This window comes from Salmo trutta, chromosome 18 (assembly GCF_901001165.1).
Source record: "Salmo trutta chromosome 18, fSalTru1.1, whole genome shotgun sequence".
NCBI classification, from domain to species: Eukaryota; Metazoa; Chordata; class Actinopteri; order Salmoniformes; family Salmonidae; genus Salmo; species Salmo trutta.
In genome coordinates this window covers 25,171,603-25,184,803 of record NC_042974.1, presented here as the reverse complement: position 1 = coordinate 25,184,803, position 13,201 = coordinate 25,171,603, and positions in this window count along the sequence as shown.

Genomic DNA, 13,201 nt, shown 5'->3' with positions numbered 1-13,201 from the left:
CGGTGCTATACATTTGGGTGAGGTTTTTGTCTCGCCTGAGTAGCCTCGTTTCACTGGCAAAAATAAAATTAAACCATCTAGTGTTCAGCGAAATGACAACACAATGTCAAATACAGGTAGCCTAGTCAAATAATTAACATCCAATCACATTAACCTTACTCTCTTGCGGGAATTCCATTAACCGTATGTAGCCAAACGTAGCTGCTGCTCATGTTGGTATCTGTACTGATGGCGCAAAAGCCATGACAGGGAGACATAGTGGAGTGGTAACGCGCATGCAAGCAGTTGCTCCCGACGCCACTTGGGTACACTGCAGCATCCACCGAGAGGCTCTTGCTGCCAAGGGAATGCCTGACAGCTTGAAAGACGTTTTGGACACAACAGTGAAAACTTTGATAAAGCAAGGCCCCTGACCTCTCATGTATTTTTTGCACTATGCAATGATATTGGCAGCGACCATGTAACGCTTTTACAACATGCAGAAGTGCGCTGGTTATCAAGGGGCAAAGTATTGACAGGTTTTTTAGAATTGAGAGACGAGCTTAAAGTTTTCTTAGCTGACCATCATTTTCACTTGTCTGACCGCTTGCATGATGACGTCAACGTAAACAGTGAAGAGGCGACTCCGGGATGCTGGCCTTCTAGGCAGAGTTCCTCTGTCCAGCGTCTGTGTTCTTTTGCCCATCTTAATCTTTTCTTTTTATTGGCCAGTCTGAGATATGGCTTTTTCTTTGCAACTCTGCCTAGAAGGCCAGCATTCCGGAGTCCCCTCTTCACTGTTGACGTTGAGACTGGTGTTTTGTGGGTACTATTTAATGAAGCTACCAGTTGAGGACTTGTGAGGCGTTTGTTTCTCAAACTAAACACTAATGTACTTGTCCTCTTGCTCAGTTGTGCACCGGGGCCTCCCACTCCTCTTTCTATTCTGGTTAGAGCCAGTTTGCGCTGTTCTGTGAAGGGAGTAGTACACAGCATTCTACGAGATCTTCAGTTTCTTGGCAATTCATTTTTCAGAACAAGAATAGACTGACGAGTTTCAGAATAAAGTTATTTGTTTCTGGCCATTTTGAGCCTGTAATTGAAACCCACAAATGCTGATGCTCCAGATACTCAACTCGTCTAAAGAAGGCCAGTTTTATTGCTTCTTTAATCAGAACAACAGTTTCAGCTGTGCAAACATAAGTGCAAAAGGGTTTTCAAATAATCAATTAGCCTTTTAAACTTGGATTGGCTAACACAACGTGCCATTAGGACACAGGAGTGATGGTTGCTATAATGGGCCTCCGTACGCCTATGTAGATATTCCATAATATCCAGCTACAGTAGCTACAATAGACATATACAACATTAACAATGTCTACACTGTTACTCTGATCAATTTGATGTTATTTTAATGGACGGAAAAATTAGCTTTTCTTTCAAAAACAAGGATATTTCTAAGTCACCCCAAACCTTTGAACGGTAGTGTATATTCAGTATGCGGGACAAAATTGAGGCTATGATTAAGAAGTTGGAGCTCTTCTCTGTCTGCATTAACAAGGACAACACACAGGTTTTCCATCATTGTATGATTTTTTGTGTGCAAATTAACTCAAGCATACGGTCAATGTCAAATGTGATATCGTGAAGCACCTGAGTGAGTTGGGTGCGCAATTACGCAGGTACTTTCCCGAAACGGATGACAAACAACTGGATTTGTTATCCCTTTCATGCCATGCCTCCAGTCCACTTACTGATATCTGAACAAGAGAGCCTCATCGAAATTGCCACAAGCAGTTCTGTGAAAATTTAATTTAGTCAGAAGCCACTGCCAGATTTCTGTATTGGGCTGCGCTCAGAGAATCCTGCCTTGGAAAATCGCACTGTTAAGACACTGATACCCTTTGCAACCACGTACCTATGTGAGAGTGGATTCTCGTCCCTCACTAGCATGAAAACTAAATACAGGCACAGATTGTGTGTGGGAAATGATTTAAGACTGAGACTCTCTCCAATACAACCCAACATTGTAGAGTTATGTGCATCCTTTCAAGCACACCCTTCTCATTAACCTGTGGTGAGTTATTCACATTTACTTATGAATAAATAGGGTTTTATATGTAAGATGGTTAAATAAATAGCAAAATTCTTGATTATTATTATGTTATTATTTGTGCCCTGGTCCTACAAGAGCTCTTTGTCACTTCCCACGAGCCGGGTTGTGACAAAAACTCACACTCATTCTTGTTTAATAAATGTATGTGTGTGGCAAGCTTACAATGATGGCAAAACACATTTGAGAGTGCGCTGACCCCGGGGCTAGAGGGGGTACGCAGCTGGAGGTTGAATGTTTGAAGGGGTACGGGACTATAAAAAGTTTGGGAACAACTTCTATATGGTATCCAACCATTCTCAACTGATTGGATACCATTGTCTCGTTTAATTTAATACATAAGTTAAATTGCCATACTACCTTTTCAGGTCATTTATTGGGATAATACACAAACTGATTTGTTCCAACCAATGAGACATTGTTAAACTTTTCCACGTTAACTTAGATACAGCAACACTTTCAGGTTAATTCAAGTTTAATTCCCAAATAGCCAATACAGGTTTGATTTATCCTAAAAATGTATTAAATCAATAAAATCTGCTTTTGCAAGTTCATTAATAGCCCAACTTTCACATTACTGGCCCAGTCTTGATGATTCATTGACGCTTATAAACTGATTTAAATCGTGTTTGCAGCTTCCAACTCAAAAACCAAACTTTACATACATTGAAATAACTGATAATCATAATAATGAGCAAGCTATCAGATGGGTGGCCACCCATTCCCCCACTAAAAAGTGAACCCTCCCCCACGGAAAGATTGATCACTGACCTCAGCAGCGATGTAAATCCTAACTATGCCGATGGGCTGAAAATTGTAGATTTCAATGCCATAAGCGAAAAAAAATGCAGACATTGCGACACTAGATGAATCTGACGAGCTAGCTAAAAACAGGGGTGAGCAACGTGATGCCCTACAAATGGTTTTGAATTAAACCACTCAAAGCAATAATGTTCTGTTCCAAAAGCTGCAGACCAAAGACGATCAGTTAATGAACAATCAATCAATCAATCAAATGTATTTATAAAGCCCTTCTTACATCAGCTGATGTCACAAAGAGCTGTACAGAAACCCAGCCTAAAACCCCAAACAGCAAGCAATGCTGGTGTAGAAGCACGGTGGCTAGGAAACACTCCCTAGAAAGGTGTAACGGCCGTCGTCAGAATTAGACCAAGGTGCAGCGGAGGATGTGTTCATCATTAGAATTTTAATGAAAAAGAAAACACTACAAAAATAAACAAAAGACGACAGCAAAACAGTCCTGTCAGGATAAACTCTACACAAGACAGAAAACACTAGACAGAAACAATTACCCACAAAACCCAAAGGAAAAACATGCTCCTTATGTGTGACTCCTAATCAGCAACAACGAGCTTCAGATGTGCCTGATTGGGAGCCACACACGGCCCAAAACAAAGAAATACAAAAACATAGAAAAAGGAATATAGAACGCCCACCCAATGTAACACCCTGGCCTAACCAAAATAAAGAACAAAAACCCCTCTCTATGGTCAAGGCGTTACAAAAGGCTAGAACCTAGGAAGAAACCTAGAGAGGAACCAGGCTATGAGGGGTGGCCAGTCCTCTTCTGGCTGTGCCGGGTGGAGATTATAACAGAACATGGCCAAGATGTTCAAATGTTCATAGATGACCAGAAGGGTCAAATAATAATAATCACAGTGGTTGTAGAGGGTGCAACAGGTCAGCACCTCAGGAGTAAATGTCAGTTGGCTGACAAAACAGTAGAACTCCTCGATGTCGCTTATTTAATGAAGGATAAGAAAGACCAGGTGAGAAAGTTGGAAAACGTGACCTCTAAGCAAAAGGAGGACATCTCATCACTGGATCTCTCGCTCCACACTCGAGACCTCTCCCTGAAAACCATGACAGATAAGTATGAGGCCAAGCGGAGCAAGTGCAACACCTACGTACCTAAAATAAACACCCTCCTCTCCCAGGTGGACTCTGCAATGTAGCAGAATACCACCCTTAGGTATCATCTGGAGGAACTCCAGAACAGTCACGTGCTATCGCGGGCCTACCGAACCAAGCAACCTAGCTCACATCCGGAGCTCAGGGAACCGGGGAATGTAGAGGACAGGAGATTTCAGACTTCACCTCTCTTAGGGGTCCCTCAGTCTTTTCCTCCTGGCCATTCGGCCCACAGTGACATGGCGCCTCCTCGCCAACACAACCAAAGCTTGGCTTTTCCTCTTGGCCTTTCGGCCTATAAGTCCCCAGATGCTCCATGCGCACTTGGCAGGGATCGAGTTGACAAAATCGTCAAATGCTTCCGCATCTTTGACCCCGTTCCAGGAAAGCCAAACGACACCGAGACGGTCTTAGCAGACATTGAAGATGCCTTGGATGGCTACCCAAATGCTATGAATGCCGACAGGGTCTACCTGTTGAAACGAACGTCCAACAAACACGTGACAAGGTTCATCCGTCTACAAGAGCAACACGTGCAAAACGACTACGCTAAACTTTCCACGGTTTTGGAAATAGAATTCAGTGGTTCTGCGACTCGCAAACACAACAGCTCATTGTCTAACAATATCAAACAAGCTCGAAATGAACACACACAAGCCTAGTATCATAGGCTTCGTTCAGCTTACTTTGGCATGCTCGCTGAAACAGTTATGGAAGATCTATAAACATTCAAACAATTGTTTCTGTCAAACATGTCTCCCAACTTCATTAACTACTTGGGCCCTACTGTCCACGTTGGTTTGCTGATCTCGACTCTCCGAGAGCTTGCGAGCACAGCTTTTTAAGCATCGAAAGCAAGCCGGGCTAAGAGCCCCGGACAGCTCGGTTTTCGAGCTTGGGCGGGAACAATCACTCCAATTGGAAGGTGTGGCATCAGGGACAGGTGCGGTAAAAGATGACGCACAAATGGTGTGGCTACCAATAACCACCACAGTAACAATAACTATGATGAACGTCCCCAACCTAACAGGTCCCGTAGAGATCGACCTGGCCGCTAAGTCCCTGGTCCCGTGTGGCTCAGTTGGTAGAGCATGGTGTTTGCAACGCCAGGGTTGTGGGTTCGATTCCCACGGGGGGCCAGTACGAATTTTTACAAATAAAATGTATGAAATGTATGCATTGACTACTGTAAGTCGCTCTGGATAAGAGCGTCTGCTAAATGACTAAAATATAAAATGTAAAATCTAACCCTCACAAAGGGTTAGGACACAAGGGTAACAAGGGCAACAAAGTGTTCAACAACAATCTAAATGTGAACCTAAATGATATAGAAGCTCTGATAAGAGATGTGCTGCAGCGGAAGAAATTTGAGAAAGAGGACAAGGATAAGTCATCATGACTAGGCGTAAAATTGTTGGAGACCTAGTCCGCCAAAATTCACGCCATTCGCGAGGACATCAACATTCCCATTACCCCGGCCCTCACTTAAATCCCTGTCCAGAGACCGCTCATTCTAGACACAAGCCCACAGGTTTTGTCTACAGACATTGATATGGATGTGGAGACGCACAAGGTAAGCAGCGTTGCAACAAATGATTCCTCTCCCATTCTGATAGAGGACCCACTGGGTCACGAAGGTGGGTCGACACAGATAACAAACCGCTCCAATCTTCCAACCCACTCCACTTTGTTAGGGATTTGACAAGAAAAACCAACTCGAACAGGCCATACCTTAAAGCAATCTTAGAAGACTGTTTGACCTGTGATGCTCTGATAGATTCGGGTTGGACAATTTCACTCATATCTGAAACTTTGCTGAATGAACTTTAAAGGGCAGTGGACCCAGCAAAACGTTGGTTGAAAACGGAACGCCGCGCCACGAATCCTTGCGGTTTCATTCAAGCTACCTCGCCCCTAACCAACCGTCTCCTACTTAAACTCAACTTGGAAAGCGTGTCACTGATCAACCTTGTGTACGTGACTGTGTATGTCTGATCCACCCTGTGTACGTGATCAGTGACACCGAACGGATGCTGATTGGGATAGATTTAATTGACCGTTTGGTACCCCTAATGGATTGGAAAACCAACCAAGTCTGGTCACAAATAACTATGCTAACTCCGTTGACTTCACCGCATTCCCCCAAGGCCTAGATGTGTGTGTATTAGGTTTATGTTGTGGAATTGTTAGATATTACTTGCTAGATATTGCTGCACTGTCGCTACACTCTCAATAACATCTGCTAACCATTGACCAAAAGGTAAGTTGCCCCTCACTATAGCTGCACTTTCCACATGGCCAGATTTATAGTGGTCTTCTCCCCTTTTAATGCTCTAATGCTCATCCTTTAAAAAATGCCATAAGGTCTGAAATAGACATCAAAGTCAACATACTGTACAAACAATTATCAAAGTAAAACCAAATGATATTTTGATCTATTGCTGTGCTAACTAGATAACTAAAGTGCAGTCAGTGGTTAGCTAACACAGAGAAAGAGTACAGAAGAAATGAATGGATTGGACAGTGGTCTCTGATCGTGTTGGTGAACGGTAGCTGACAGTGTCGGCTAGAGATGACGTGCAAGAGCTTCCTGCAGGAATTTGTAGTCTTACTGAGGTCTTCTCTTTTGCTAATTAGCATTTCAAATTTAGAGTAAATTGAGGTGAATATATTGCTAAAACTCACCTTACATGGCTGTCAAAATGTCACACCAGGGTAAGCCTGCACGAAACACAGTCCTTATATCAAGTAGATATAAAATCCCAGATGCAAAAATGAATGGGGAAAAAACGATTGGAACCATTACTGGGTTTTACAGCTAGGTTTTATGGGTATTATGACATTATGTGCCAGACTACAGCTGCCAGCAGAGACTTCTATTGCAGTAACGTTGAAGGGCTCTTAGCCAGCTACAAGGATGAAGTAAGAAGCTAACGTTTAACGGAGCCTACCTCAGCAGGAGAAAAAAATAGGCAACTAAGTTCTCATAACTTTGCTTTACAGAGAGTAGGCTACTGAGACAGAAAGTGATGTGTCACTCAGTGGTGGAGACAGAGAGAGAGAAAGAGGAAGCAAGCAAAGAGAGAGAGAGGATAGTAGTGGTTCCCTAACTTGGCAGTCGGGGCCTAAATCTGTACTGAAAAGTTAGGAACAAAAAACAAAGATATGTTTCAATATGAACATCTCCACATGGCCTATCTTCCCTAGAGGCAGTGGTGTAAAGTACTTAAGTAAAAATACTTTAAAGTACTACTTAAGTCGTTTTTTGGGGTATCTGTACTTTACTATTTATATTTTTGACAACTTTTACGGGCTCCCGAGTGGCGCAGCAGTCTACCCTGGTTCAATTCCAGGCTGTATCACAACCAGACATGATTGGGAGTCCCATAGGGCGGCGTACAATTGGCTCTGCGTCGTCTGGGTTAAGGTTTGGCCGGGGTAGGCATTGTAAATAAGAATTTGTTCTTAACTGACTTGCCTAGTTAAATAAAGGTTAAATACATTTACTTCACTACATTCCTCATGAAAATATTGTACTTTTTACTCCATACATTTTCCCTGACACCCAAAAGTACTAGTTATATTTTGAATACTTAGCAGGACAGGAAAATGATCAAATTCACACACTTATCAACAGAACATCCCTGGTCATCCCTACTGCCTCTGATTTGGCAGACTCACTAAACACACATGCTCGTTTGTAAATGATGTCCGAATGTTGGTGTGACCCTTGCTATCCGTAAAAAAAATGTAAAACTAGAAAATGGTGCCATCTGGTTTGCTCAATTTAAGGAATTAGAAATTATTTATACTTTTACTTTTGATACTTAAGTATATTTTAGCAATTACATTTACTTTTGATACTTAAGTATATTTTAAACAAAATACTTTTAGACTTTCACTCAAGTAGAATTTTACTGGGTGACTTTTACTTGAGTCATTTTCTATTAAGGTATCATTACTTTTACTCAAGTATGACAATTGGGTCATTATTCCACAACTGCCTATAGGGCTATACCTAGATTAAAATACAAAAACAATACAGTTCTAAAAATGTAATACGTTTTAGTCTACAGTGCCTTCAGAAAGTATTTATACCTTATGACTTATTCCAGATTTTGTTGTGTTACAGCCTGAATTCAAAATGGATTAAACAGATTTTTTTCCCCAAAACACAATACCCCATAATGACAAAGTGAAAACATGTTTTTTGGAATGTTTGCAAATCTATTGAACATTAAATGCAGAAATATCTAATTTACATAAGTATTCACACCCCTTAGTCAATACCTTGTAGAAGCACCTGGCAGTGATTACAACTGTGAGTCTTTTTGGTTGAGTCTCTAAGAGCTTTGCTCACCTGGATTGTACAATATTTGTCCATTGTTCTTTAAAAATTATTCAAGCTCTGTCAAGTTGATTGTTGATCATTGCTCGATAGCCATTTTCAAGTCTTGCCATAGATTTTCAAGACGATTTAAGTCAAAACTGTAACTAGGCCACTCAGGAACATTCAATGCCGTCTTAGTAAGAAACTCCAGTGTCAATTTGGCCTTGTGTTTTAGGCTATTGTCCTGCTGAAAGGTGAATTCGGCTCCCAGTGTCTGTTGGAAAGCAGACTGATCCATGTTTTCTTCTATGATTTTGCCAGTGCTTATTGCTGTATTCCGTTTCTTTTTATCTTAAACTCCTTAGTCCTTGCCGATGACAAGCATACCCATAACATGATGCAGCCACCACTATGCTTGAAAATATGAATAGTGGTACTGAGTGATGTGTTTTGTTGGTTTAGCCCCAAACATAACTTTTTGTCAGGAATACAAAGCGTTATGTTTGGGGCAAAACAATTTCTTTGCCACATTTTTTGCAGTATTACTTACTTAAGTGCCTTGTTGCAAACAGGATACATGTTTTGGAATGTTTTTTTTATTCTGTACATGCTTCCTAATTTTCACTCATTTAGGTTAGTATTGTGGAGCAACTACAATATTGTTGATCCATCCTCAGGTTTCTCATATCACAACCATTAAACTCTGTAACTGTTTTTTAAATCACCATTGGCCTCAGCAGTTTCCTGAGTTAGGAAGGATTCCTGTATCTTTGTAGTGACTGTCACGTTCTGACCTTAGTATGAGGTCATTTTTCCATAGTAGATTGGTCAGGGCGTGACTGATTGGTCAGGGCGCGACTGTCACGTTCTGACCTTAGTATGAGGTCATTTTTCCATAGTAGATTGGTCAGGGCGTGACAGGGGGGTGTTTTTGTCTATGTATTTTGGGTTTTCTGTTTTCTATGTGGGTTGTCTAGATTGTCGTTCTATGTTGTATTTTCTATGTTGGTGCCGGGTATGGTTTCCAATCAGAGGCAGGTGTTTTTCATTGTCTCTGATTGGAAGCCATACTTAGGCAGCCTGTTTTTCATGTGGTTTTGTGGGTGGTTGTTTTCCGTTTCGTTGTTTGTACCTGACGGGACTGTTGATGGTCGTTTTTGTTATTTTGCAAAGTGTTTTCATTAAAAGTAATTATGAGCACTTCACACGCTGCATTTTGGTCTCCTTTAGACGACCCTTATTACAGTGACTGGGTGTATTGATACACCATCCAAAGGCTAATTAATAACTTCATCATGCTCAAAGGGATGTTCACCATCTGCTTTTTAAAATTTGTACACATCTACCAGTCAGTGCCCTTTGAAAGGCATTGAAAAACCTACCTGGTCTTTGTGGTTGAATCTGTGCTTGAAATGTACTACTCGATTGAGGGACCTTGCAGAAAATTGAATGTGTGGGGTACAGCGATGGGGTAGTCATTCAAAAATCATGTTAACCACTATTATTGAACACGGAATGAGTCCATGCCTCTTATTATGCGATTTGTTAAGCACATTTTTACTCTTGAACTTATTTAGGCTTGTCAAAACAAATGGGTCGAATACTTTTTAATGCAAGACATTTCAGCTTTTAATTTCTTATTATTGTGAGAAAAGCGATATCTATGTAAAGATTTGATGATTTTCTGCAATTCATCATTACAACTGACTGAACGGTCACTGATTCTACGTGTCAGCGTGAATCATTTCTCATATTTCCCCCTTTCAGGGTTATAACGCTACAATTGTATTGCTAATAGGCTATGTGTTTGTTGATCGACTGAGGTGAATGAACCTAGAGCAGCCAAGGTGGCTTGAGTCATTTGTTCCTTGTTTTTGCTGTTCTCCAAATAGCATTTAGAATTTTTTTCATTGTATAGAAATGCAGTAAATGAGCTTCAACTTTCAAAAAATGTCCCTCCTTCCGGACCTCACAAAAACTCACACACTGGTTACAGCCCTGCTAGCCAGGTAAACACTGATTGTTGAATACACAATCAGGGGGATCTCCTAGCCAGTATATGCTCAGTAATTGTGACTAAAGAAAGAGTTTGGCTGGTATAGGACTAGCTATATGCCTAATGTATAGACTATAAATGTATGCATTTAAAAATGTAATGTTTTGCTGAAATCACTGTGTTGTAGTTTCAAGGGTTGTCTTAGGTATGTTTTATAAATGCAAATATACAATATATTATAACAAATGCAATAACATAATGATTAGCAAAACATCTCCATCTGTCACATTTATATTTTTCTGCTGCCATCTTTTTTATTAGTCAGATTACTCCCAGTAATACAATAAATGGATTGCAACAGCTTCACACACATGACGAATGGGCCAGATGTGTGTGAATCTGGGGTGTGTAGGGACTGAGGGAAGACGTTTGACTTTTGGCTTGTTTTCACAGTGTGTTAATATGTAACCTCTCAGACCATATGTCCTCTCCCTTGCTTTTTCTCTTGTTTTTTCTCTGGTATGTAGTGTATCTACAGTGCCTTCAGAAAGTATTCACACCCCTTGACATTTTCCAAATTTTGTTGTGTTACAGCCTGAATTTAAAATTGATAACATTTAGATTTTTGTGTCAATGGCCAACACAATACCCCTTAATGTCAAAGTGGGAATCTGTTTTTTGACATTTTTACAAATGAATAAAATATGAAATCTGAAATGTCTTGAGTCTTTAACAACTCTGTCACGTCCTGACCATAGTAAGCTGTTAGTTTCTATGGTAGAGTAGGTCAGGGCGTGACAGGGGGGTTTTCTAGTTTAGTTTTCTATGTTATGTTCTAGTTTTGTATTTCTATGTTGGGTTGTTCTAGTATTGTATTTCTATGTTGGGCTGTGTTTGGGATGATCTCCAATTAGAGGCAGCTGGTCATCGTTGTCTCTAATTGGAGGTCATATTTAAGTTGGTGTTTGTCCCACCTGGGTTTGTGGGAGATTAATTTTGAGTAGTGTATGTTTCACCTCTGCGTCACATTTTTTTATTTTTTTGTCATTCAGTTTATTTATGTATTGCATAGTTTCACAGTAATAATAAAATGTGGAACGACACACACGCTGCACTTTGGTCCGCTCATTCCTACGACAACCGTGACAAACTCTCATCATGGATTATGTGTACAATAGTAGTCACTCAAAAATCATGTTAAACGCTATCTCATCTCTGTACTCCACACATACAATTATCTATAAGGTCCCTCAGTCGAGCAGTGAATTTCAAACACAGATTCAACCACAAAAGTCCAGGGAGGTTTTCCTATGCCTCGCAAAGAAGAGCATATATATATATATATTGGTGGATGGGTAAAAAAAAGCAGACATTGAATATCCCTTTGAGCATAGTGAAGTTATTAATTACTCTTTGGATGGTGTATCAATACACCCAGTCATGACAAAGATACAGGCGTCCTTCCTAACTCAGTTGGCGGAGAGGAAGGAAACCGCACAGGGATTTCACCATGAGGCCAATGCTGACTTCAAAACGGTTACAGAGTTTAATCTTAGGGATAGGCGTCCCGCTAGCGGGACACCTGTTGACAACATCCGGTGAAATTGGAGGGCACGCAATTCAAATAAATAATTGTAATATTAAACATTCATGAACATACAAGTTTGTTATATAATTTAAAAGCTTAAATTCTTCTTAATCTAACTGCATTGTCCGATTTACAATAGGCTTTACAGCGAAAGCATACCATGCGGTTGTCTGAGGACGGCGCCCCACATCAACATATTTTTCAACCAGCACAGGGTTCACAAAATCACAAATACCGATTTATATAAATCACTTACTTTTGAAAATCATCCTCTGTTTGCAATCCCAAGGGTCCCAGCTATAACATGAATGGTCTTTTTGTTGATAAAATCCTTCTTTATGTCCCAAAAAGTCAATTTTGTTGGCGCCATTGATTTCAGTAATCCACTCGTTTAACATGCAGACAAAGGAATCCAAAAAGCTACCGCTAAACTTCGTCCAAACAAGTCAAACGACGTTTCTATTTAATCCTCAGGTACCCTAAAATGTAAATAAACTATAATATTTAATATGGAAAGTAGTATGTTTAATAGGAAAGTAAAATTAGTAAGCGCGTGCGCCGAAAGACTGATATTGTTCTGGTGGTCTCTTCACAAAAACTCAAAATTCTTGCTCGTTTTTTAAGAAACAAGCCTGAAACCTTGAATAAAGACTGTTGACATCTAGTGGAAGCCATAGGAATTGCAATCTGGGAGCCGGAATTACATCGGACCCATAGCTTTCCATTTTAAGAGCCTGGGACTTGAACATTTCTTTTTATTCTGGTTGGTTTTTCTTCGGGTTTTCACATGCCATATCAATTCTGTTATAGTCTCAGACATTATTTTAACATTTTTAGAAACTTCAAAGTGTTTTCGATCCAATGCTATTATATGCATATCCTGGCTTCTGGGCCAGGATAGTTTACAGGTAGTTTACTTTGGGCACGTCAGTCAGACGAAAATTTAGGAAAATAGACCCTAGCTCTAAGATATATATATATATATATTATTATTAATGGCTGTGATAGTTTTCTCCTAAGGATGGATCAACAACATTGTAGTTACTCCACAATACTAATCTAATTGACAGAGTGAAAAGATGGAAGCTTGTACAGAATAAAAATATTACAAAACATGGATCCTGTTTGCAACAAGGCATTAAAACAATACTGAAAAAATGTGGCAAAGCAATTCACTTTTTATCCTGAATACAAAGTGTTATGTTTGGGGCAAATCCAATACAACACATTACTGAGTACCACTCTCCATATGTTCAAGCATAG